Source organism: Hippopotamus amphibius, chromosome 17 (assembly GCF_030028045.1).
Source record: "Hippopotamus amphibius kiboko isolate mHipAmp2 chromosome 17, mHipAmp2.hap2, whole genome shotgun sequence".
NCBI lineage: Eukaryota > Metazoa > Chordata > Mammalia > Artiodactyla > Hippopotamidae > Hippopotamus > Hippopotamus amphibius.
In genome coordinates this window covers 28924206-28950188 of record NC_080202.1, presented here as the reverse complement: position 1 = coordinate 28950188, position 25983 = coordinate 28924206, and the positions used below count along the sequence as shown (strand labels likewise).

Below are 25983 nucleotides of genomic sequence, written 5' to 3'. Positions count from 1 at the left end.
ACGAGCATTGTCTAACTCAGATTCTATGAGAAACGCAAACGATGGAGTCTTCCACACGGATGTTATGTTATCCTTGTATTTATTTATTTAACCCAAGCAGCTTACAAAATAAGCCAAAAAGTAGATTTGAATCAGAGTCCTGTAGGTAAAACCTAAAATCAGAGGGCTCGCTGTAAGAGAGGTTCAAAGGGTAGTGAATGAATAGCTGATTTTTTTTAAATTTTGTTGTAGGGTTGTTGGGATGAACTAAACTATGTAAAATTTTTAATCGTCTTCAAATGTTTGGGAGGGTTTTTGTCAGTTTTGTTTTGTTTTAATTTTTTTTGGTGCGTCATGTCACGTGGCATGCGGGATCCTAGTTCCCCCACAAAAGGATCCCACCCTTGTCGCTTGCAGTGGAAGTGCGGAGTCCTAACCATTGGGCCAGCAAGGCAGTCCCAAATGGCTGACTTCTTGATCCTTTCCGTTATGACCCATGGAATGCAGATGTGCTCCCCTCCAGGTAGCCTGTCCACACCATGCCGACACCCTAAACTTCAGACTCTCAAGGGGACTTTAGGAGTGTTTACTCTGCGTGCAGTGGGAGCTTTAGAAAGCTGGGAATTCTTTCACCCACAATTCTAGTTTCCTTTCCTTTAACACCTTCCAAGTTGGCTGGCTCTAGAAGGGTGCTTTCCATGGTTATTTCACTAATTTCCCCAAGAACTCCAGGAGATAAGCATTATCTTACTCAGTTCACAGATAAGGAGGCTAAGAGGTTTAGAAACTTGCCAAAAGCAAAACTAGGATTTGTACCTAGCTTTGTCTAACGTTAAAGACTCAGATCTTTTCAGTGCACCAGACGGCCTCTCCCTAAGTTTTAAAGTAGTATATTTCTTTATTTCCTTAAAAGTCAGGAAAATGAGCATGGGTTGAAGTTTACTAAACTGCTCTGTCCAGCCACCTGGCTAAATGAATTGGTGGGGGAGGGAAAGGTCACAAAGGAAGTAACTAATAAAAATAGATAAAAGAGAACGATATGAAATAACATAGGAAGGATTAAAAAAACAATGAACCAGCAGATGCCAGGTCACATTCTAGCAATGACTTAGGAATGTGCAGAAGATTGTAAGAAGCTAGCAAGCTAGTGTGGTGAGGCTAATTAAGTAATGAGATGCAGGAGAGAAGGAAGTCTGGCGATGGATTTTGAAAGAGACGATGGGCATGACTTTTTTTTTTTTTTGCCTTTTTTATTTATTTTTCTAATTAAAAAATTTTAAATATTTTATTTTTTACAATTTTTATTTATGTATTTTTGTCTGTGTTGGGTCTTCATTGCTGCATGTGGGCTTTTTCTAGTCGCAGTGCACGGGGGCTGCTCTTCGTTGCAGTGCGTGGGTTTCTCATTGCGGAGGCTTCTCGTTGTGGAGTATGGGATCTAGGCGCGCAGCCTTCAGTAGCTGCAGCACGTGGGCTCAGTAGTTGTGGCTCGAGGGCTTTAGAGTACAAGCTCAGTAGTTGTGGCGCATAGGCTTAGTTGCTCTGGGGCATATGGGATCTTCCTGGACCAGGGACTGAACCTAAATCCCCTGCATTTAGCAGATGGATTCTTTTTTTTTTTTTTTTTTTTCTCATTAAATTTTCTTTAATGGGTCTCAAATTCTGTGACAGATTTTTGGTCAAGTTGTTTCCATTAAAAAGTACTGATTTTAAAAACTAGTAACAACCACTGTGCCACCAGGGAAGTCCCGATGGGCATGACCTGACACACAGCATTTCATACAGTACAACAGCTTGGACAAAGAGGGGACATGGTCAGTATGGGGAAAATTTGTGAATGGCCACCTAGGTTTAGAAACATCAATATGAATGGTATTTACCCAAGGGGAAAAAAATGAGTGAGGTAAAAATTAGATCAAATCAGAATAAAATACCTTGACCTACAGTGGTCTCTTCCACAGAAATATTACAGGAATATAATATGCAGGAATATTAACTGAAAATGGCTTGTTTAAACAATATGATCACAAATTTAAATCAACTTCATTGTTTGTAACTCTCCCCCAACAGAAGTGAAAGCAGTTCTCAAAAGATAAAAATAAAAACCATGAAACAAGTTTAGAGTTATTTACGTAAACACCTGTTTTTTTGTTTTGTTTTGTTTTTAGTGAGGTGTCCATTTGAATCTTTTTGAAGAGAAATCCTGGTTATATTTGCAGAAAAGAGGTACTAGATTCGATTTAGACATTAGCATTTTGGAGTGGAAAAAAATGGAAAGTCTTTCACATTAGCAGGATGTGACATTTTTGTTGAGCTCAGAAATATACTAGTTCTTCTTTCTGCAAAACTGCAGACAAATATTTGCATAGCCTCTGCCTAGAAGAAAGGATTTATGAAGGAGTAGATGCCAGCTGTAGAGGAATCTCTTGGGAGAACACCTGCCCTGCTTGCTGAGGGACACAGAGGTGCTGGACTGGATGCTGACCATACTAGGAAGCACCTGGAACCTAGTCCTCCAGCTGCCGTCATCCAATCAGAAAGTAGCAGCTCTGCTCCAGACTGTGACTGCGGAAGCCCAGGAAGGTTGCGTGAACTTTTGATTGCAAGTCTTGTTCTGTGACTGGCTTTCAATATGTCTCTTTATAAATATGACAAAGTAAAGCAATTATTAAAATGTAAATGCTTCCATCCTTTCCCCTTTCCTGAAGAAAGGAATGCTATCTTAGTCTTAATCCTTAGTGTTTTGCCCACATTTCCTTATTGTCTGTGCCCTCACCCCAAGATGCATATGTTGAAATCTTAATGCTCAATGTGATGGTATTGACGGGGTATTAAGAGGTGATTAGGTCAACCACCACCCTCATGAATGAGTTTAATGCCCTCATAAAAGAGACATGAGAGAGCTAGCTGGCCCCTTTCACCATGTGAGCACACAAGAAGTCAGCAGTCTGGGGATTTCCCTGGTGGCTCATTGGTTAAGAATCTGCCTGCCAATGCAGGGAACACGGGTTCGATCCCTGGCCTGGGAAGATCCCACATGCCGCAGAGCAACTAAGCCTGTGCTCCACAACAAGAGAAGCCACCACAATGAGAAGCCTGCACACCACAAGGAAGAGTAGCCCCTGCTCACTGCAGCTAGAGAAAAACCCACACGCAGCAATGAAGACCCAGAGCAGCCAATAAAACAAAAAAAGAAGTCAGCAGTCTGCAACCCAGAAGAGGGCCTTGATCAGAACCTGATCATGCTGGCACTCTGATCTTGGACTTCCAGCCTCCAGAACTGTGAAAAATAAATTTCTGTGGTTGATAAACCACCCAATCTGTGATTTTTTTTTTTTTTAATAGCAGCCCAAGTAGACTAATAAGACACCTGACCTTAAGGAGTACCTGTCCCTTTCACGCCCAGTCCCTAGACTTTCATAATGAAAACAATTGGAGAAACCAATGGGAAGAAAGATCCAGAGAGCAAAAAGAGGCCTTGGCAGATAGGCTATATTGGAGATGAGTGAGAGAAAAACATTCCATAATCTGGAGGATATTGACCTTTTTTGACCCTTGTGCCTTCAATCAACTAAAGCTAGGACTCTGTTGACCTAAGCCCCAATTCCATTCCCCTCTGCTTAAGCCATGAATATGAATGAATATGCATGTACCCTTAGCTTGAAACTTCCCCAATTTTGCTGTTTGGGGAGACACTGCTTTGGGAAAGATCCCTGCTGCAAGTAATAAATCCTTCCTTCTCCTGCTCTTTGACTTGGTTGTGTCTTTTGACTCGACATCCATCAAGAGGTGGACACAGTTTTGCAGCAACAAATTTTGGCTCTGATGAGATATCTCGCCTAATCCCTTTGGATTTCTTTGGCTCCTAATAGGCTATGCAATGGGCTGCAGCAGCTCACCAGGGTGAATTTGTCTGTGTTGCTGGGGAACCTGTGGGAAAGAGCATAGGAGAATCCCTCTTGGCACCTGACTTGTCAAGTCTGTGCACCTCAACTCACTGAACAGGCTCGGTGACCACTCTGGACATCTTGATTTAAGGAGTCCCTTTGGAGAGGTGAGTGACATTTATCCCATAAATTGGCTTCAGAGCTCTGTCCCCATCTCAAGGGAGGAGAAGGAATGATTCAGGAACTGAATGGGTATTCTGATCTGGTCTGGTCATCTTGGAGAGTCTGAGGGACTGTAAGACATCCCTGTCCTCTGAGTCCTGGAGGCTGATCAGGGATGCCTGATTGTGAAAGCCTTTAGTGAGACAATCTTTCCTGGCTTTGGCCCTCATTAGGGAGTCCTGATAACTTGAATTATTCCTAGAGAGGCACCAGTTTGTTGTACCTGAACAACCTGCACATATACTTTTAAATTATTAATAGAAAGAAATTATTACTAACTCTCAGTGGGCTGAGAATGGCTGAATCTGTGTCTCCATCAGCCCTTATTATAGACCTCTTGGTAGCTGAAGACAAATCCTCAACCAAGATCCGAGGATATGGGGAAACAGACGTTCATCCCCTCTGACAGCCAATAAAGGTGCATTCTGAGTCATTGAAAACTTTATAGCTTATGGTTTCTTTCGCTGTGCAAAAGCTTTTAAGTTTCATGAGGTCCCATTTGTTTATTCTCGATTTTATTTCCATGATTCTAGGAGGTGGGTCAAAAGGATCTTGCTTTGATGTATGTCATAGAGTGTTCTGCCTATGTTTTCCTCTAGGAGTTTTATAGTGTCTGGTCTTACATGTAGGTCTTTAATCCATTTGGAGTCTATTTTTGTGTATGGTGTTAGGAAGTGTCCTAATTTCATTCTTTGACATGTTGCTGTCCAATTTTCCCAGCACCACTTATTGAAGAGGCTGTCTTTTTTCCATTGTATATTCATACCTCCTTTGTCAAAGATAAGGTGCCCATATGTGTTTGGGCTTACTTCTGAGTTCTCTGTTCTATTCCATTGATCTTCCTTTCTGTTTTTGTGTCAGTACCATACTGTCTTGATCACTATGGCCTTGTAGTATAGTTTGAAGTCAGGAAGCCTGATTCCACCCACTCCATTTTTCCTTCTCAAGATTGCTTTGGCTATTCGGGGTCTTTTGCGTTTCCATACAAATCGTAAGATTTCTTGCTCTAGTTCTGTGAAAAATGCCATTGGTAATTTGATTGGGATTGCAGTGAATCTGTAAATTGCTTTGGGTAGTACAGTCATTTTCACTATGTTGATTCTTCCAATCCAGGAACATGGTATGTCCCTCCATCTGTTTGTGTTGTCTTTGATTTCTTTCATCAGTGTCTTAAAGACTAGAAGGCAACCCTCAGAATGGGAAAAAATAGTTGCCTATGAAACAACAGACAAAGGATTAACCTCCAAAATATACAAGCAGCTCATGCAGCTTAATACCAAAAAAGCAAATAACCCAATCCACAAATGGGCGGAAGACCTAAATAGACATTTCTCCAAAGAAGACATACAGATGGCCAACAAACACATGAAAAGATGCTCAACATCACTCATCATCAGAGAAATGCAAGTCAAAGCCACAATGAGGTATCACCTCACACCAATCAGAATGGCCATCATCACAAAATCTGGAAACAACAAATGTTGGAGAGGGTGTGGAGAAAAGGGAACTCTCCTGCACTGTTGGTGGGAATGTAAGTTGGTACAGCCACTATGGAAAACAATTTGGAGGTTCCTTAAAAAACTACAAATAGAACTTCCATATGATCCAGTAATCCCACTCCTGGGCATATACCCAAAGAAAACCATAATCCCAAAAGAAACATGTACCATAATGTTTATTGCAGCACTATTTACAATAGCCAGGACATGGAAGCAACCTAAATGCCCATCAACAAATGAATGGATACAGAAGATGTGGCATATATATACAATGGAATATTACTCAGCTATAAAAAGGGATGAGATGGATCTATATGTAATGAGGTGGAGAGACCTAGTGTCTGTCATACAGAGTGAAGTAAGCCAGAAAGGGAAAGACAAATATTGTATGCTAACCCACATATACGGAATCTAAAAATGGTACTGATGAACTCAGTGACAAGACAAGAACAAGGACGCAGATGCAGAGAATGGACTGGTGAACTCTAGGTGTGGGGGGGGCAGGGGGTGAAGGGGAAGCTGAGACGAAGTGAGAGAGTAGCACAGACATATATATACTACCAACTGTAAAATAGATAGCCAGTGGGAAGTTGTTGTATAACAAAGGGAGTTCAACTCGAGGATGGAAGATGCCTTAGAGGACTGGGACAGGGAGGGTGGGGGGGACTCGAGGGAGGGTGGGGGGGGAGTCGAGGGAGGGAGGGAATATGGGAATAAGTGTATAAAAACAGATGATTGAACTTGGTGTCCCACCCCCCCCCCCCCCAAAAAAAAAACTCTATTATACCCTAATGACAAAAAACAACTTCTTTTCTTCTGTAATACTGTCTGGCCACAATACCAACTAGGCAACTAGGAGAAATGACCAGATAGTTGCTCATTAAGTTATAACACCATCTTTCAACTTGAACTGTTTGTAAAAGGAAAGGATAAAAACCCCTCCACCTTTTTGGAGAAGATCAGAGAATGACTTAGGCAATATCCCACCCTGGACCCTAAGGATCCAAGAAGTGCAGTAGTAATGCACTTAGTAATACACACCTAGTTCATATCTTAGAGTGTTCCACATATTTGCTACAAATTTCAAAATATTGCAGTAGGACCTAACACCCCCCACCTCCCAAGTTGAAGTGGCCTTTAGAGTTTTCAATAAGCAGAACATGGTGGAAGAATAAAATGAAGACAAAAAGCAGATCACCCCAGCTGCTGCCCCCAGTGTGGAACATGCAGGCCTCCAGCAAAGCTGGGACCTAGTCAGTGTGCTTGCTGCAAGAAAGAGGGACCCTGGAAGAGGGAATGCTTTGACTGTCCCCAGAGAGGGAAGGCCTGAACTCAACACCCTTCCTTTCAGCTCCTAATAGCCAAAGAAAAGGACTGATGGGGCCTGGGGGCTCCCCAACTGGATTTTCAAAACACCATCCCAGTCTCCCCTGAGGAGCCCTGGGTTACCTTAGAAGTAAGGAAAGAGCCAATTGAATTTTTGTTAGATATCAGAGCCTCATTTTTGTTGTTGACAACCCAAAGGTATTCCCCTCTCCAAGAGGGAATACAACATCAAAGGGGTATCAAGAAAGAAAGATACTAGAAAATCTCACCCTGGAAATGGCCAAGACGGGGCTCCTTTGACATTCTAAAACTGGTTTTGTTATTCAGTTAATAACAGCTGGCTTTCTAGGACTAACCTGAGTTTCTCTCCCTGTGCCTTTGAGATTTGTGTTCTACCCAGGGTCTCAGAAACTTTTATCTAGACCATTCTTAATTCCTGAGACTGAAAGGGGGGAGAAAAAAAGAGGCCTTTTTAAATTCAAGCAAGAAAACTGAGATCTCTGTGTCTATGTGGATGTCAGTATGTCTTTGTTCATTACAGATATGAAATGTCTATACCTCTGGATGGTATTATCCAAATTAATTTGTTTTTTTGATTTTTTTTTTTTTTGTGCCACACCATGCAGCATGTGGGACCCTAGTTCCCTTACCAGGGATCAAACCAATACCCCCTGCAGTGGAAGTACAGAGTCTTAACCACTGGGCCTCCAGGGAAGCCCCCAAATTAATTTATGAATGAGCTCTATTTAGTTGTCTTAAAACAAATGAAGTGCTTATACAAATTCTCAGAAATATAAAAAGAAGCTGGCTAGAATGAATTTTGGGTTCATGTGATCTGGAAAATATTTAATATTACACTGTTGTTGGTTTAATAAATATAGACATGTCTTTAGAGTCATCAACACTAAGTATAATACTTTTATTCTACCTAAGTTTTCTAGAAGTCAAATAAAATTGTATTATACCCGTTGCAAATTTGTCAGCAAGGAAAATAGCTTGATACAATGGAACTTTGAAGATTAGATGTAAATTAGATGTAAATGAGATGAGTTTTTTTTTTTCTTAAGGTGAACTTGTTAGGAACAATTATGTTTTATGAATTTCTACTTTAAAAATATTCTCTTCGGGGCTTCCCCAGTGACACAGTGGTTAAGAATCTGCCTGCCAATGCAAGGAACATGGGTTCAAGCCCTGGTCAGGGAAGATCCCACATGCCGTGGAGCAGCTAAGCCCATGTGCCACAACTACTGAGCCTGCACTCTAGCCCTCAAGCCACAACTACTGACGCCTGTGCACCTAGAGCCCGTGCTTTGCAACTTCAATGAGAAGTCTGCACACCACAACAAAGAGTAGCCTCTGCTCTCTGCAACTAAAGAAAGCCCATGTGCAGCAATGAAGACCCAATGCAGCCAAAAATCAAGTAAATAAAATAAATTCATTAAAAAAAGAGAAACTTACAGTAAACCACTACAGTAAACTTTAAAAAAAAATTAAAAAAAATAAAAATAGTCTCTCCAGATTTTAGTAACTTGAAACTAAATTAAGTAAATGAATTCATTGACTATCTAGGTTGTTTCAAATAAGATAAAATATTGGAACATTAATTGCTAAACAGGTCTAAGTTTACCTAATTTTGTCTTCTTATGAGAGGGAAACTAAAGATGTTTGGGTTAAATATATTATTATTAAATACATCTTATACCACATTAAGGAAAGATATTCTGCTATGAGAAAATATGTTTCTAGAGGTTATAAAATATGTTCATAAGTTGCCAAACAGGAAGTGCTGGTGTGACAAACAGTTCACAACTACTTTCTTCTTGGTTTTTGCTAGAGATTAAGGATTTTAAGGGTTAAAATTATAATATATGTAATTAAAGCTACTAAAATCAAGGGGAAATATTTTAATATGTGAGGAAAATAGGAAGCATGTTTTCAGTAAAAGAAGGTATGAGGAATGGAATGCATTTGCTAAAGGAAAGAAAAAGTAATTTTGTTCTAGAGCTAGTTGTTTCTGAATGGAAAAGAAAATAAGGGGCAAAATATATGGGTACAAAAAGTTATAGAAGTTTTGTGGAAAAGAAACACTGAGAAAAGAATGTTGTAAGTGGTTAGGATTGGCTAAGATTGGATTGAATTTAATTAAGTAAATGAATTTTGTTATTAAGAGTAGGCTGATGTGAGACTGGAGTTTGGTTTTCTCTCTGCTGGGAAAACAAACTTTTCTTAGAATGTTGAGCTGCTTTTGATAATAGATTATCGAATACGGGGATATGTGTGTAGAAGCAGATGGTTGAACCTGGTGTACCCCCCCCAAAAAAAAAAAAAGATAATAGATTATCATTTCTTTGCCTTTTGAGAGATCTGATTGGAACTTTATTTGCCTATGAGATCTTTTTTTGTCACTTTGGTTAAGTGAACAGGTATTTCACAGTGACTTCTGATCCTATTTGACCAGGTATTTTGAAACTTTTTGATATTTTTTTTACAAACTTCCCAAATATCAAATACTAATTGAAGTTCTTTTGACCAGCTAACTTTGGGATGCTTCAGAGGAACCCTGAGGCATCTCAGAGAGAGACTAAATTAACTAGGATTATTTGGTATGTTAAATTATGTGGGAAGCATTGTAAAATGAGTGGTGATAAGCCTTCTCAGGTTATGCTGTATAAGTAAGTGTTATTAATATAGATATTCTAAAAATCATATGAAATTCCTAAAAATCTTGTATGTCCTGATAAAATATTATCAGTCATAATTCTAATTATTATAACCAAGTTTCACAATGTCAATTGCATTGTGATCAGGTGTTGAATTGTGCTGTTAGACTCTTTTGTCATTTATAGGCAGCTTTTGTTTTACTCAGATATTTTTTCAGAAGGGCTTTATCTTCAAGAAGAGTCACAGGAAGGACTTTTTGACAATTACAGGTTTCTGATAAATTTCAGATCATACAGCTGAACTGGGTAAGAAATTAAAGAATCTTAATGAAAACCCCGATGGCTTCATAAAACTGTTAACAAAAAAGATTAGTTACTTTATGAAAAGTTTCAGCACAGCCAATTTAAAAGAGCCTATGTGGTCCACTAACCAGACTTATTTTGCAAGCAAATTAGTCTTAATTTGGCTATATTTGATAGAAATAAGGGTAATTTTAAAAAGAAAAAGATTACATTTCAGTGGATATTAAATTCTAGTTTGTTAACTGAGGTCTGTGTTTACTGCCTAGGACTCACTTCCCAGATAGCTCCTTGCTACTATGTTGTATTATTGTAAAGTTTAATTGAATTATTAAAATGACCATTTTCAGAAGGGTCTCTGCATTGGATTGGTCTATTACAAAGGACTGCTGACCCTAGAGGACACCCACACCAGGGAGGGAAAAAGACAATAGCAGTGGTAGGCAGCTAACCTGAAAATCTGGACCAGGCCTGTAAGACCCATCCTACTAATTTAATTGAGCTGTTTACCATGTTTGTCTCCTTATAAACATTGAAAGTTTTCCCAGTGTTTAGGATGGAAAGGAAATTCTCCATTGAAATAGTCATGGAGTATGACTATTCGTGGTAGGTATCACAGCTCACTTTATCTACTGCCAAAAGCACATGTACAATGTTTGTGTGACAATTTGGTATCATTGATAACATGTATAGCCTAGAAAATATTTCCCCATTAACATAACTCTGAGCTTGTTCACTATATCTGATTAGTTTTCCCCAAATGTGGCTGGCTAGGCAAATATGTGAACAAAAAGGAGGCCTAGCATTGATGGACATTATGGACCCATGGCAGGCAGCAGCTCTCCTGGCGTGTAGGGACAGATATTTTGATCAAAAGATTTGTAATCAAAAGGGGAAATGATAAAAGAAATTTTCCAGTTGAGGAAGTCATTCTGACTAATACATGATTTACCTCAAACTTTGTGCTGACCGGAGTGGCCTGTTTTGTGGCCTATAAACATGCATTGTACATCTGCTTTGGCTGTAAAGGAAGGGAATGCATTTAGAAATAGAAAATAGAGGACGTTATCACACTCACATAGAGGCCTTAACGAATTTTACCCAGCAAGCATTAAAATAATAGTAATCAGGCTGTCCATTTTCTGAAAAATGTGCCTGTGATTAAAAAAAAAAAAGTGGTCCTATAAAATATGGCCCTTGATATTTTAACAGTCTCTCAGGAAGGAACTTATGCTATAATACATACCAAATGCTGTTTTTTATACCCGATGAGTTTTCTAATGCGATTCGACTTATGATAAATATGAAAAATCAAATCTCCTCTCTGAATGATCCACTTCCTAGTTTAGGGAAAATATTGGAAAAATGGTTTGATTTAGGGGGCTCTTGGCTCATATCTCTGCTAATGTTGCAAAGTTGCTGTTAATTGTCTCTCTTGCTGTGCCTCTCCTACACCTGCTAGAATAATGCTATTCAAGCAAGGTTCAGACACTATGTCAGTGGACCCCAAAACTTAATTAGCTGTAGCAGCAAGAGAGTTTCACTCCTCTAATTAGGGAGACTACAACACCGATTCTCAGCAGGAAGCAATTACTAGAAGACAGAGCTTTGATCTTGTATCACTCAAGATTGAGGAGAGAAATATCTCAAGGGGGGGGGTTTAAGCAGATAAGGTCAGGGGTCTTTTGGCTTGACACCCACCAAGAGGTGAACCCAATTTTTGCCTAACAGGGAGAGCATAGCATATGCAAAAGCATGATGTGTTTCAAGATCTGCAATTCCATGTGCTATAAGTAAAAGGCATTTGTGGAGAATTGTAGTAGATGAAGATGGACTCATAAGAAGGGTTCCAATGAAACAAAGGACTGATGTGCTAAGCTAAGGAGACTTGGAGTTCATATTGGAAGCAGTAGAAACTTGTTGAAAAATTTTAAACCCACAAATGAGGTGATCAGTTATATATGATAAAATTTGTATGAAGGATTGGAGGGGTGTGGACAAGATTATTGGTTGTCTATATCCGCTCTATCCAGTGGAACTTTCAATGATGATAGCAATGTTCTGTATCTGTGCTGCTCAGCATCGTGGTATGTGGCTACTCACACTACTGAGTACTTGAAATGTGGCTAGTGCATCTGAAAAACTGAATTTATGCTGCTACTTAATTTTAATAAATGGAAATGGAAACAGCCACACGTGGCTAGTGGCTACCATATTGGACGTCACTATTATATATCCTTCTCCTTTTTATCTGTCCTAATAAAGACCCAGTTTTTAAAAATTAATTAATTTATTTCTTGGCTGCATTGGGTCTTCGGTGCTGCACATGTGTTTTCTCTAGTTGCGGCGAGCAGGGGCTACACTTCATTGCAGTGAGCGGGCTTCTCATTGTGGTAGCTTCTCTTGTTGCGGAGCACAGGCTCTAGGTGCTCAGGCTTCAGTAGTTGCAGCACGCAGGCTCAGTAATTGTGGTTCAGGGGCTCTAGAGCACAGGCTCAGTAGTTGCGGCACAGGGGCTTAGTTGCTGCATGGCATGTGGGACCTTCTTGGACCGGGGATCAAACCCATGTCCCCTGCATTGTCAGGTGGATTCTTAACCACTGCACCACCAGGGAAGCCCCAATATTTTAGCTGGGCACATAGCGGCCCAAAATAAGGACTGTATTTTCTAGCTTGCCTTATAGCTGAGTGTGGGCCATATGACTAAGTTCTGGTCAATGGAATATGTGAGCTGAAGTGCAATTTGGGGGTTATGCCTTTAAAGGTACCACCCCCTCATCCATGTCCCTTTCTCCACAGACTGAACTGCAATGTGGGGAGTATGTGGCAGAGCAACAAGATAGAAGGAGCTGGACCCCATGGTCTAGAGCTGCCATGCCAGCTGATTTTTGGGCACCAGAGAACCTTCTATCTCATTTATACCAGTCTTATTCTGAGATTCTCTCACATGCAAGTTATTTTAACAGATAACGTGACTGAAGCTGGAAATGGAGTGACCAGGCAAAACATGGTTAGAATAATCCATCCATGAAGTGATGAAGTTTAGAACTAGGGTAATGCCATTGGAGTGGAGAGAAAGGAGCTCATCTGAGAAGGATAAAAGGGCTGTTTATATAAAGCCCGAATCTATGAAAACTCAAGGAGTAATACAGTTCCATCCATGACTGCTTCTGTGAGCATTAAGTTAAACTCACAATTCAGGACCATTTAAAAATAGAAATCTAAAAATAGAAATCTAATGAGTAAAGAGAAACAAAAATAGGACATATGCTCTTCCCTAGACCCAGCTCAGATTGGCAGCAATATAGATAAAATTAAATCAGTGTAGTACCCGGACCTATTCAGATGAGAAATCTTTGTATTTGAACTAAGGGAGGGCAAGCTGAGAGCTAACGTGCCGTTCAAATTCTATGGTAATTTAAGTATCTATATTTTGTGCCTGTAAATCACCAATTCCATGTCAACAAAAACACTGATGGTGAGTCTTAAGAGATGCTTAATGGAAATAAAGATTCACTTAAAACTACAGCACGTCCATTGCTTGCCAACAATTTCTTAAGACAATGATATTTTAAGCAAATTAAACAAGTTTTCTCTTTCCTTTTTTACACTAAAACTTTGCATCAAAAGCTCTTTCTTCACATTGTAAAAAATTCTGGTTGGATACAGTTTGATTATCAAAGATCTTACAGTATTTTGAATGAATAAAGGGATTGTCACCCTTGCTATACAGGCCAGACCCCAGGACCTAAAACTGTTTTTAACCATACAGGCTAATTGTGTTTTAGCAACAGGATGCTGCAAAGGCCCGCAACAAAACCAGACTTATCCAGCTAGATAGTGGGCAAAATAGGCTAAAGGTCACCACTTTCATTGCCTTGATTATCTTTGTGTTTGTTTCAAAAGTACCTGGTGTTTGGCAGAGATGCTTTGCAGCTGTACTTTGAGAGATATATAGTGGTCAACCAAACTGACTCTGACTTGACCACAGGAATGTTCCTGTACAGGTGAAACCTGGAGGTGTTTGAAGGTTACCTTTGCTTCATTACCATGCTAAGATCTCCACCCAAAGGGGAGATTTGTACTCTGCTAGGCATAATTTGTGTTATGTGTAAGGGAGCCTGAGGGACTACATGTGCCATCTGTTTCTGGAAATCTCTGTCCTCCCCAGTTTCTGATGATGTACCTGCTTCTTATCCCCTAAAAGTTCTCCACTGTCCTCCCTTTGGGAGCATGAGCTCCTCTTCTACAGTCTCTGGCCATTGAATAAAAGTCTGTCTTGCTTGTACCAAACCCTGCTTTGTTATTGACAGTGTGAATGTGAGCAGAAAAGTATTCCCTGAGCCAGGCAGGGGACTTCACTTCAGATGGGGCCCAGGAGAGGGGCCCTGCATCCAATGTGGTAACAGGATGGTTATTTGTTAAGCACAAGCTCCTGTGCCAGGTACTGTTGAAGGTGAGAAGTACAAAGAGCTCTGGGCGCAAGAGGACTCCATCCAAACCCCTGCCTCAGAGGCTGAGGCTCTGTGGCTTCCAGCAGCCGAAGGCCACGTTCCTGGGATGACCCAGCCTCCTTTAGAGCTCCTGCTGGAAAAACTCAGGGCCGTCAAAATAATTTACTGCCAGTTCTAGCCAATATTTGACAATGGGCCCCTGATCTCCCTTTCTTGGGGCAATTACTAAGAAAACCCTTACAATTGTAAATTCTTCCTCTGTCCCTGTGAGATGTGTATGTATTTCCTACAGCTCAGGAGTGTTTTTCTCAAGGACCTAAAAGCTATTCTTTTTTCTTTTCTTTTTTTTTTTTTTTTTTTTTTTTTTGGCTGTGCTGAGAGGCTTGTGGGATTTTTGTTTCCCAACCAGGAATGGGGATCAAACCTGGGGCCTCTGCAGTGTCAGAGTCCTAACCACTGGAACACCAGGGAATTCCCCTAAAAGTTATTCCTTTGAAATGGAATGGTCTCCCAGTCTTGGTGGGAGGATAGATTCCTTGCTTCAGTAATTCCCAGCTAGCTGACACAGCTGGCTAGTTGATTTACACTAACTCTTTGTAATTTTTCACTTCCTCTAATTGAGCCCCTAGTTGTCCCCCCTCAACCTCCACTGGCTTATCCTCCCTTTAAATGCCCAGTCACCTCTGCACAGATCAGAGTGGAGTTCAGCTGTTTCCCTTACTGTCAGTAGTTACTGAATAAAATGTTTTCACCACTTTAATGTTCAGCTTTGTCTCTCTTTGACAAAGGTCCACTCATCTAACAATTTTGCAATGTTGGCTTTATCATCCTTATTTTGAAGATGAGAACTCTGATCCTTCTATAGATTAAATCACTCAGTGTCGCATTTGTTGTTCACTAGCATTTGAGTCATAGAATTATGTAATTATGGAGCTGCAGGAAACTTTAGGGTTCATCTTGTTCAGACTTATTTTATAGAGGATTCTGAGGATTGGAGAATTTAAATGTTATCTGTTAATAAGAGTCAGAATGGGATAGGGTTGCCAGATTTAGCAAATAAAAATATAGGATGCCAAGTTAAACAAGTTAAACATAGGATGTTCAGTTAACAACATATAATTTCTTAGTATAAGTTCATCCCATGAAGCATTGGTTGTATTAGCTGAAAAAAAAAAGCACAACCTAAAAGTTGAGAATTATGTTTTATTTGGCAGACATATTGAGGACTTAAGCTGGGGAGATAGCCTCTCAGATATTTCTGAGGGACTTTTCTGAAGAGGTAAGGGAGGAGCCAGACTATATATGAGTTTTTGCAAAACAAACAAACCAACAAAACCAAAAACAAAAACACAAAGAAATAAAATATATAGTCAAAACATCAAAAGATTACTGCTAATTAAAGAGAAAACAGACACCTCAAATTAATAAATTTAGCACTTTTGTATGAATGGGAAGATGCAAGAGTCTGGGCTCATTGAAATTATTTCTTTGATATGTATCTTAACTATCTAGGGCCAGTATCTGGCTTTTCTCTATCCTGAATCCTCTCAGGGTGCACAGTGTACCTCTCAGGGGGTGGCTGCAGTGACTGATGGCTTGATGGCTGCAACATCCTTGTCTACTGATATGACAGGAGACATTTTCCATCCACAGCTGTTTATTCATTATTTATCTGAAATTCAATTTAACTTAGAACTGAGAGTCCTGTGTTTTATCTGCCAGCCTACCTCAGGGCTCCTGTTTCTCAGGATCCTCCCTACTCCCTAACTTAATAAAGCAAACATCAACTCTCTCATAATTTATTTATAGGAAATTTTGGTTAGGTCTGCATGAATTACAAAATAGGAAGACTGTGATTTAGTGAGTTTTTTAATTTTGATGAGATGGTAAACATTTCTGAAGTTGGGAAAACCCCACAAAATAATATTTATAAGGAAGGTTCATTTACAAACAAAACCACCAACCAAAGAAAGTAAACTAGATTTAAAACCCCTCTGTCTTGTATCACAAGATACAATTGATCTTAATTATATCAGAGTATCACACAATTGGCTGGACTCTCAAGCTAATATCTATCTGGCCTATCTCTTGGTTGTCAAATAAGTTTCTTCCCAGTCAATTAAACGTTCCCTGGACAGCAATCGCAACTCTCGTTGGGGGTGAGGAGGAGGCCACCTAGGCCCAAGTTGCCAGAGTAGGTAAGGTTTGATGATGCAAAGAAGCAGGAAGACTCAGAGCCAAGACTAGGGAGAACCAGCCCAGGAGGGTGTTGCCACTTGTGAGTAAACAGAACAGAGGAAAAAACAGATGTCTTACTGATAGAGATTGGTGCTTCCAGAGTTGACTCATTAGTGAGGAACAAAAGGAATGTGAGTATTTTCTGACAATACCTGTGACCTTGTAAACAGAGACACGAATAAGGGAATGTGATGGTGATAACACTTACCTTTTTCTTTACTGTCTGGCCCAGCACCACTGATAGGGCTTGCAGTTTACAAACAAGCCCTAAGGAATGCTGTGCTTAAAAGAGTGCTCTATATTTTGCATAGCCTCTTCATCTACCCTGTTAACTTAGTTAAGCTGCAGCCACAACTCTTGGCTGGAGGCAGGACAAATGTTTTGTTATTGGCCATCTCCTCCCCAACACCCATTTTATAAATGAAGCTGTTAAGGTTTAAATACATCAAGGACCAGTTCAAGGTCACACAGTTAATAAGATGGCTGAGCGAGAACTATAACAAGGTCCTGTGACTCGGAGTAAAGATTTTTTCCCTGAGCTGGAGGGTCTGCAGAGTTGGAGCCAGGCTGAGTTGGGGACCATGCAGTGAGTGTGGCCTCTGAGTCCACAAACTGAACATGCAATAAATCACAGGCTTCGAACAAGTGCACACTGGTTCCTTTCATTGCAAAGAAGCCCTACTCAATTTAACTCATACAAAGGTCAATTTATTATAAGCAGACGGGTTACAAAATCCTATGGCAGGAAACACAGTATTGCCAAGCCCCTGGGAATTTTACAGCTGACAGGAAATGAGGTCTTTCTGCACGCTGTGTAATCTTTCATTTACGTTTTTCTCTTTGACCCTCCTTCTGCTGTTGTTTTGTTTTCCTCTGTAGACTGGTTTCCTCCACTTACTCCTTGGCTTGTCCGTGACCTTCAAAGGGTTGTCTCATTGCTCAGTCTTCAGGACATTTCCTCCTACCCTGCCCTGACCTGGGGAAACAAACATTTCAGCACAGAGGTTAAGGGCACAGACTCTAGAGACAGATTGCTTGAGTCTGACTCCTGATTTATCACTAACTTCTGTGTTCCAGTTTCCTCATCTATAAAATGGAGTTAATAACAGCCTCAACCTCATAGAATATTGTGAGGAGTAAGTAAGATAATGTCCTTAAATACTCAGCACAGTCACGGCACATAGTTCATGCTCAATAAATACAGCTGTGTTGGTGTTATTATTACAGCAGCTCTGGTGTTTATAGCTGTTGGTTGAATACTCCAAGTCCCAACTTGACGTTCTCTGTGGGAGAGCCATTGGCTGAGCTCATCTTATCTTGCGAGGCTATAGGTAACCAGGCTTTCTGTGAATTGGCTGCCCTGATCCAATCAACTCAGGCTGGAGGGTGAACTATAGTAAAGCAATGCAGTTGATTCATCCATCATTTCATCAGGGGCTCTGAGTGGGGGGACAGTTCTTTTAGAAGGGGGTGTGAGTGTGGCTAGCTCCTAAAAGAGGCCCAATACGACGTGTGCAAGAATTTGTTCTCAGACGTTGAGTATCAAATGTTAATAAGTGGTTGAGCCCTTGGGTTATAGTCATTTACTTTCTCTTTCCCTACTTGGGCTGCATAGGGAATTCTCCACCATCTCCACACTGCTGCTCTCCTACAGCCCAGAGCTTCACAGACCCAGCCCACATTTATCAAATGCCTGCAGTGTTTAAGGCTCCACGGCCCTGCATTGTGAAGGTGGTGATGGTGGGGGTCAGGTCAGAGGATGGGATACAAAGACGACGAATAAGGAGCAATTTCTGTCTTTCGAGGTACTTAAAACCTGGTGGGCTTCACAAAATAACTCTAAACCAAGCGAGTGGATGATGAATATGATAACGGAAGCATAAAGTGTTGATGCCACAGAGAAGGATAAATACATGCCGTCTGCTGGGGTTATAAGGAGAGTCTCCATGGACAAGGTTATTTGGCCTGGAGAGTGAAGGGTGGGAAGATACTGACCAGTAAGTGTGAGTAAAAGGTGTATTACACACAGGTTAAGTTTTTAGAGAAAAGAAGGTATAGAGGGCCTCCCTGGTGGCTCAGTGGTTAAGAATCTGCCTGCCAATGCAGGGAACACGGGTTCGATCCCTGGTCCGGGAAGATCCACGTGCTGTGGAGTAACTAAGCCCATGAGCCACAACTACTGAGCCTGTGCTCTAGAGCCTGCGAGCCACAACTACTGAGCCCATGTGCCACAATTACTGAAGCCTGTGTGCCTAGAGCCTGTGCTCTGCAACAAGAGAAGCCAATGCAATGAGAAGCCCGCATACCACAACGAATAGGCCCTGCTCGCCACAACTAGAGAAAGCCTGTGAGCAGCAATGAAGACCAAATGCAGCCAAAATAAATAAATAAATAAATAAAACAAATCTTAAAAAAATAAAAAAGAAGGTATAGAGCCTATTAGATCACAGTTAATGGTCTGGTTTGCTTCTAGTAGAGGTTATTTACTTAATGGGGAAGAATGTGTCATGTGCATAGAAGTGTTGGCATCAGATCATAATGGACTTTGATGCCAAGCTAAAGAGTTGCTGCTTAATTTTAAAAACAAATAGAATCTCTACACAAGAAAAGTAATAAAATACCCACTGTCTAATTTTGTTTGTGTTTTATGTTCTTATTTTATTGGCTGCATGTGTTGTAGAAGTATTTCCATTTAAGTCTATCTCTCAGCTCCTACAAAGCAGGAATTATAAGTAACATAGCCTGAATACGCACCTTCGTACCTGCCAGGTGCTAATCTAAGCACTCGACCTGTATTATGTCCTCATACTAACGCTCTGAGATATGTACCATTATCCTCATTTTACAGATGATGAGGCTGGCATTGAGTGGAAAGCAACCTATCATCTAAGGTAACTGCCTGGAAAGTGGTAAAGTTGGTATGTGAATGCTGTGTGACACTGCACCTTGCTAGCAATGAAATCCTTTTGCAGCAACACCTAATCTAGACCAAACAACAATTCTGGGCTTTAAGGAAAATAATTTATTGCAAGCTATGCACAAGGTGATGCTTTTGATAAAGATATGAGATGGAGGAGGCCTAGTTACCTATGGCCTAATTATCTGTGCGTGGCCTTTCAATGCATCTGAAAAAAAAAAAAAATGCAGGCTTGACGCAGACTTGGGTTGTGGGAGAAGATCCCTGCCTCAATCAAAGACCAGAGAGCAATTCTCTAAAGGACTTCAAGCCCTGAATAATGTATTCTCCTTCATATAGGAAGATTTTACTTTCAAACAAAAAGAACAAACAGAAGCACAGGTGTTTTGTTAGGATCACCAAGTATCAGAGTTGGAAGAAGTTTTAACCACTTCTGGTTCAACGTCCCCACTCCAAATTCAATTCTTGGATCCCCCTTTACCATGGTACCATGTGTCTCAGCACTTCAAAGCCTTTCTTCCACTGCTCCACTCTTGATGGGTGATGCTACCTGTGAGATACACCACCTCGGCCGATAAGATTAAGAGAGTTAGGAGGCTGTGTGCAATTCCTGGCATTAACTTTGTGCCATGCCTTCTTCTTCCGCTCAAAATCAATCAATAATGCACATGGTTAAGAGGGATGCTGTTACAGAGACAGGCTTGTCGTATTCTAAAGTATATTTTTAAAGTCATTCATTTGCAAAGATTGGCAGTTTAACTCCTAATAAACACAATTACTAGTAACACCCTATTAGACTGTTCATTTTTTTTTCTTTTTTTTTTAAGAACTTTTATTGAGATACAGTTAACATACAATAAACTGCATATGTTTAGAGTGTACAATTTGGTATTTTTTTCTTATTAGTAATGTATATATGGCAATCTCAATCTCCCAGTGCATTCCCCCCCCAACCCTCCCTGCCTTCCCCACTTGGTGTCCATATGTTTATTCTCTACATCTGTTGTTAGACTGCTCTTGATACCTAGGTTTTGTGCATGAAAAGTGCTGATTTTACCAGTGGTTGCAATCATCCAGTGACAGAGGTTCACCATTTCCCATGGAAGCCCGTGACAACTTCGGACAGTTTCACTGTCAGCAAATTCTTCCTTTTATTCAGTTGAAAAATGTCTCTAACTGCAATGGGCCCTTTACAGCACTGGGGAATCCCTTTGTCCCCTGCTCTGCATCTTCTCCTAGTGTTCTGAGAATCTGTTCTGAATTTTCACAATTTTCTTCAAGTCCTTCACTCCACCTGCATTTCCTGTCCTCAACAGATGACCTTTCCTGGGACATGTTAAATGCTCAGGAGGTATTTGTTGGGGGAATATCTCTTCCTCTACCAAACAGTTGACAAAAGTGCCCCAACTTCTAGATTCTATCCTAACAATGATTGTTAATTTTAGCTGCATATCAAAATTACCTGGGAGCTTTAAATAAAGCTGATGCTCAGGTCACGTCCAGACCAACGAAATAAGAACATCAGAGGGTAAGGGTAGGAACCAGGCGTTGGTGTCATTTCTTTTGGGTATCGGTATTTTTAAAGCTCTCCAGGTGATTCCAGGGTGTACCCAAGTTTGAGAGCTTCTGGTCTAGACCACCACTGTCATCACCATATGGGGGCTGGTTAAAAATGTAGAATCAGGCCTTACCTGCTGATTAGAATCTGCATTTAATAAGACACCCTGCTGATTTCTGTGCATATTACAGTTTGAGAAGCAGTGGTCTAAACCACACTCTAGAGCAGGAGCCAGCCAACTGAAATCCTTAGGTCAAATCCAGCTCATGGCCTGCTTTTGTAAACAAAGTTTTATTAAACAAGTCCCCCTCATTCCTTTACAGGCTGCCCATGGCTGCTTTTGTACTACAGCACAGAGCTGAGTGGTTGTAACAGAGACCTTATAGCTGAAAAAGCCGAAAATATTTACTGTCTGGCGCTTTACAGAAAAAGTTTGCCAAACACTGCTTTAGAGGATGGAGTGGTTAAGTCCAACCAAGAAGGCATCTCTGGGCTTTTGTCAGGTCATATCTGCCCCTTTGCTGGTGATGCCCCTTGTGAAGACAGTTCTTCTGGCATGTAAGTCTTTCATATGTACTTACCAGGGTTTTCCCGCCAAAATGAGTCTGTTTTTTCTAATGGAATCAATTCTGGATCTATTCTCCAGGGAAACAGCTGGGCTGGCACAAGTCTGCCCTCAGAATCATGCTTGGACACAAGCAGACATTTTATGCCATTTAAATGGTGTTGCAGAATCATTTGACTAATGCAGTATTGCAAAGTCTCTACCAGAAAAACAGGACTGCATGAGTCAGGAAGATGAGCTCTTGTGCCTGGCAATCCAGATGATCTCTTCCACCCTACTTCCCCTCAAAGATAAAAAGTTTTCTTCTTCCCCCCACCCCCACCCCCATATCAGCTTGCTTATATCTTTTTACAAACGTGTGTCTTTCATGTTTAATTAACCACTGGCCTCCAGTTAGAAAGTCAGAATTTACTTGGTTTGCCCAGGAAAGGGGCACTTGAGCTGACCTGCTCTACATGGCAGTTTTGCAAGATAGCTAGCACAGACTGAGAAGGTTCCAGTCTTTCCTCTGTAATCATCGAACAGAGAGACGCTAACTAGTTCATGGCGATATAGACCTTGCTCCAATGGACACTATATAGCATTGCTTCTCGAACTCAAACATAGTAGAAATCACCTGATCAACTTTTTTTTTTTTCCTTTAAGAACTTTTATTGAGGTACAATTGACACGTGATAAACTGCATATACTTAAAGCGTACAATTTGATTTTTTTTTTCTTATTAGTAATGTATGTATGGCAATCCTCATCTCCCAATTCATCCCATCCCAACACCCCCAGCTTTTCCCACTTGGTGTCCACATGTTTGTTCTTTACATCTGGGTCTCTATTTCTGCCTTGCAAACCAGTTGATTTGTACCATTTTTCTATATGAAATCACCAGATCAGCTTTTAAATTGCAGATTCTAATTCAGTAATTCTGGGCCTGGGCCTGAAAATAAGCATTTTCTAGCATGGTCCAAGGTGAAGTCGATGATCCTAGAATCCTGCCTTGAAAAATAAGAGTGTAGTATGGGGGTTGCCAAAGCACGGCCTATGGACTCATGTGGCCTGTGGTCTGTTTCTGTAAATGAAGTTTAATTGGGATCCAGCCATCTGCTTCATCTCATATCTTGTCTGTGGCTGCTTTCATGCTACAACAGCAGAGTTGAGCCGTTATGACACAGGCTATCTGACCTGCCACAGCTAAAAGAGAAAAAATTTGCAGCACTGATTCTCTAACAGTGGTCCACGAGTGGCCCACATCAGCATCATATTGATTCCCAGTGTCATCCCAAACCACCTCCTAAGACAGTCTGGGATGGGTCTGACAAGCACCATGGTTTCCAGATGCTTAGGTGACACCATAGCCTGTTACTGAGGGAAGCTGTCAGAGAAATGTTTGGGGAGGACATTTGCTGGCATAAGATGCATTTCTTTAAGGGACTTCATTAGATGCATAAATCTGGGTCTTGCTGAGGCTCTTTGAGTCCTGCTGTCTTTCTTTCCTGCCATCAAAGTCCTGATGGAAGGTGGGCTATTAGAACACAGTGGTGCTGCCTGAGTCCTCAGGAAGCTGACTCTGAAGTGCAAATTGGTATGCTGGAGGTTTATTAGGGAGTGCTCTTGGACTGACACCTGTAGGAGGAATGCAAGTGGGGAAGGAAGTGGGGAGGGGAGGAGGGGAGAGGGGGTTTGGGGGAGGAGGAGAAGGTAAGCTGCAATATGGTCTTAAAGACGGCCTTAGCTGATCCCACGGGAAGTTCTGAAGCTGAGACACCCCTCAGTCTGGTCCCCAAACAGGGTAAGAGGATCAGACCTTTGTAACCCTGGCCCCTCCACAGCTGCCGAAAGGATGGGGTATGTCACTGACATGCTGTCTTCACCCAAGACAATTCCTGAAGAGGGCTGAGAGTTGAGGGCTCCCGGGCAGCATTCTCAGCAGCTGGGGAAACAATTCCTTCCTTTATTCTGGAAGGGGGATCTGGAAAGTGCCTCACAACCTCTACTCCACAAGATGTCATTTTTATAAATGGCAGTTACCATTCATCGGACTCCCATCAGGTGTCAAGCAGTACCTTCACTTATTTCATTCTTACAGTACCCTTATGAGGTTGGAATTATTATTAGCTTATTTTTAAAGATGGCAGGACAGAGACTCAGAGAGTTTAAGTAAATTTCCCAGGGCCCCACAGCAAGTAAATGCTCTGATGGTGATTCCAATCTAGATTTACTAACACCAAAGGTCATGATTTTCCATTAAACCTGCATTTCCCATTTTGTATTCTTCAGGAGAGATGTTTACAAGTGTTGCATAAAAGAGAAAAAAAGACTGCATGGTCAAGTCGCTTTTGGAAATCTTGCATTAAACATAAACAGCTTTCTTTCTCAGAAACTTTAACATGTCAGTGTGAAGTGTGAATCTCTGAGAGTCAGTAATGTGCATTATTCACCAACCTTATGTAAAAATGAAATTGTTTGGTAGCAGAATGTAAATGGACCGCCTTTGGGGGCATGATACATTACCCTAACCAGTCTCCTTTCAAAGTCTCCTTCTATGGGGAGATGGAAGGATTTACCCGGAAAGCAGGGGTGGTAGCTCCCCCACCTCTCCTCCCCCCATGGCTTGTTCAAGAAGAGAGCTTTCACAGGACTCTCTTACAGAAGGAATGGAATGTAGAGTTTACACTTTGTTGCCTTTGGTCCTGACTTAGAAACATAGGTGCCCCCGTGTCCTGGGCAGAGGGAGACAAGTCAGCCTCTGAGCAAGGATGTCAGAGTCAAAGTGGGGCAAGGCCTTTCCACGTTCCCACCCAAGCCTGGCAACCAGCGAGGTCTAGTTCCCACGGCTGTCGGGTGGGGGTTGTAAAAGGACTCCCTGACTCTGACTCCGCGGGGCTCTGGATTTAGGGCTGCATCTTAAAGTTGACAATATATGTACCTTTCAAACTAACAATGGCAACAAACAATAGAGGCAACCTTAAATCCCTTCCAAAAGCAGTTTGAAATGCCTCCATTTCATATATATATATGAATATATATAGTATGAATATAAATATCTATGAATATAAATACATATATACTTAGTGTTTGTGTGAAATAAAGGTGAAAAATCAATCACAATGCAAAGTTACTTTTGCTAAAAACCTTTTCCTAAGTAAGAAAATGCTGAGAAAGCACTCCAGGTGGGAGCTGGAGCTGGGGGTGGGGCTGGTGGCAGCAAGATGGATGGAAGGTTGGCAGGTGGGTGGAGTTTGGGAGCTGTCATCTGCATTGCAGTTTGCTTCAAGAGTTCCACCTGAAATATGGGGATAACTGCAAACCTGCATGCAATTTGTAAAAATCAAACCCATTTGAAGATTCAGTTAGAGGATAAGAATCCGTATCACCTCTAACCACTTGGAGAAGTGGGCCTTGGTCACGCTCGCTGACCTGTAGATGGAATGGCTCTTTGGCTGGACAATTGTGAAGACTAAACAAATTTGAGCAGAATTCTTCTGCTCTCCACTTCCCCACTTGATGGTTATGACCTGTGGGTAGTTTAATGTGTACGTAGTGCTTTTCCTGCTATTGGACGTGAAGTTGAGGAGGTGAGGAAGGTTGGGACTGAGCTTAGCATTTCAGATCATTTCTGTCCTGAGAGGCAGGCTTGCAAGTAAAGTCCCCCCACCATGCCCCCATATTTGAACCTTCAATCTCTTGCCTTAGTTCACAAGGGGTCTCTACACTTGGTTGCCAGATAACCAGACTCATGGACCAAAAAAGGGGCCAGGGAGCGGCTGTGGAGGACACTTTTAAAATAGAACCATAAAACTTTAGAAGGGAAGCATTTGCTTAGTTCTGAGAAATTTGTTTAAAAAATTCCATAGTTGAACAAAATAGAACAGATTGGTTGTGAAACTGACTATTCTAAGTTCCGGTTACAACAAGGCTAAGTTGGAAAGGATCTTATACTATTTTGGCCAAACTCTTCATTTCACAAGAGAAGGGCCCAGAAAAGTAAAATTATGTCCCGCACATCCAAGCCCCACAGCTGTTAGTTGCTGAGGTGCAATAAATGCAGGGCTTCCCCTTTTTGCTATCAAACAAAACGAGTTGACCCCTAAATTAAAAACTGAACAATATTGTGGTAAGATTGAGGTTATTTTATTACACAGCTTCCTAAGAGATGGAGCTTCAGTGATATCAGTAGTTGCATTAATGAATATTTAAGGGGCAAAAATGGAAGATGTGAGTTTCCTGGGTCAGGAGAGTACTAAATAATCTGGAATTCAGGTGGTTTTCATTCCGAGCTTGCATCATGTCTGTTTCTGGCATTTACAGTAAGTGGAATAATTCACAGTCAGGACCTGGCCTTGAAACAGCCCCATGTTCTTTCCCTGAGAGATCTGTACTATAT

The 25983-nt window shown here is 41.1% G+C and overlaps 1 long non-coding RNA gene across 1 annotated transcript in view; it reads left to right on the top strand.

Moving 5' to 3' along the window:
• LOC130840561 (uncharacterized) overlaps positions 1 to 25983 on the top strand; it is a 49735-nt gene that overhangs the window by 328 nt on the left and 23424 nt on the right. The gene's annotated exons all lie outside the window — the stretch shown is intronic.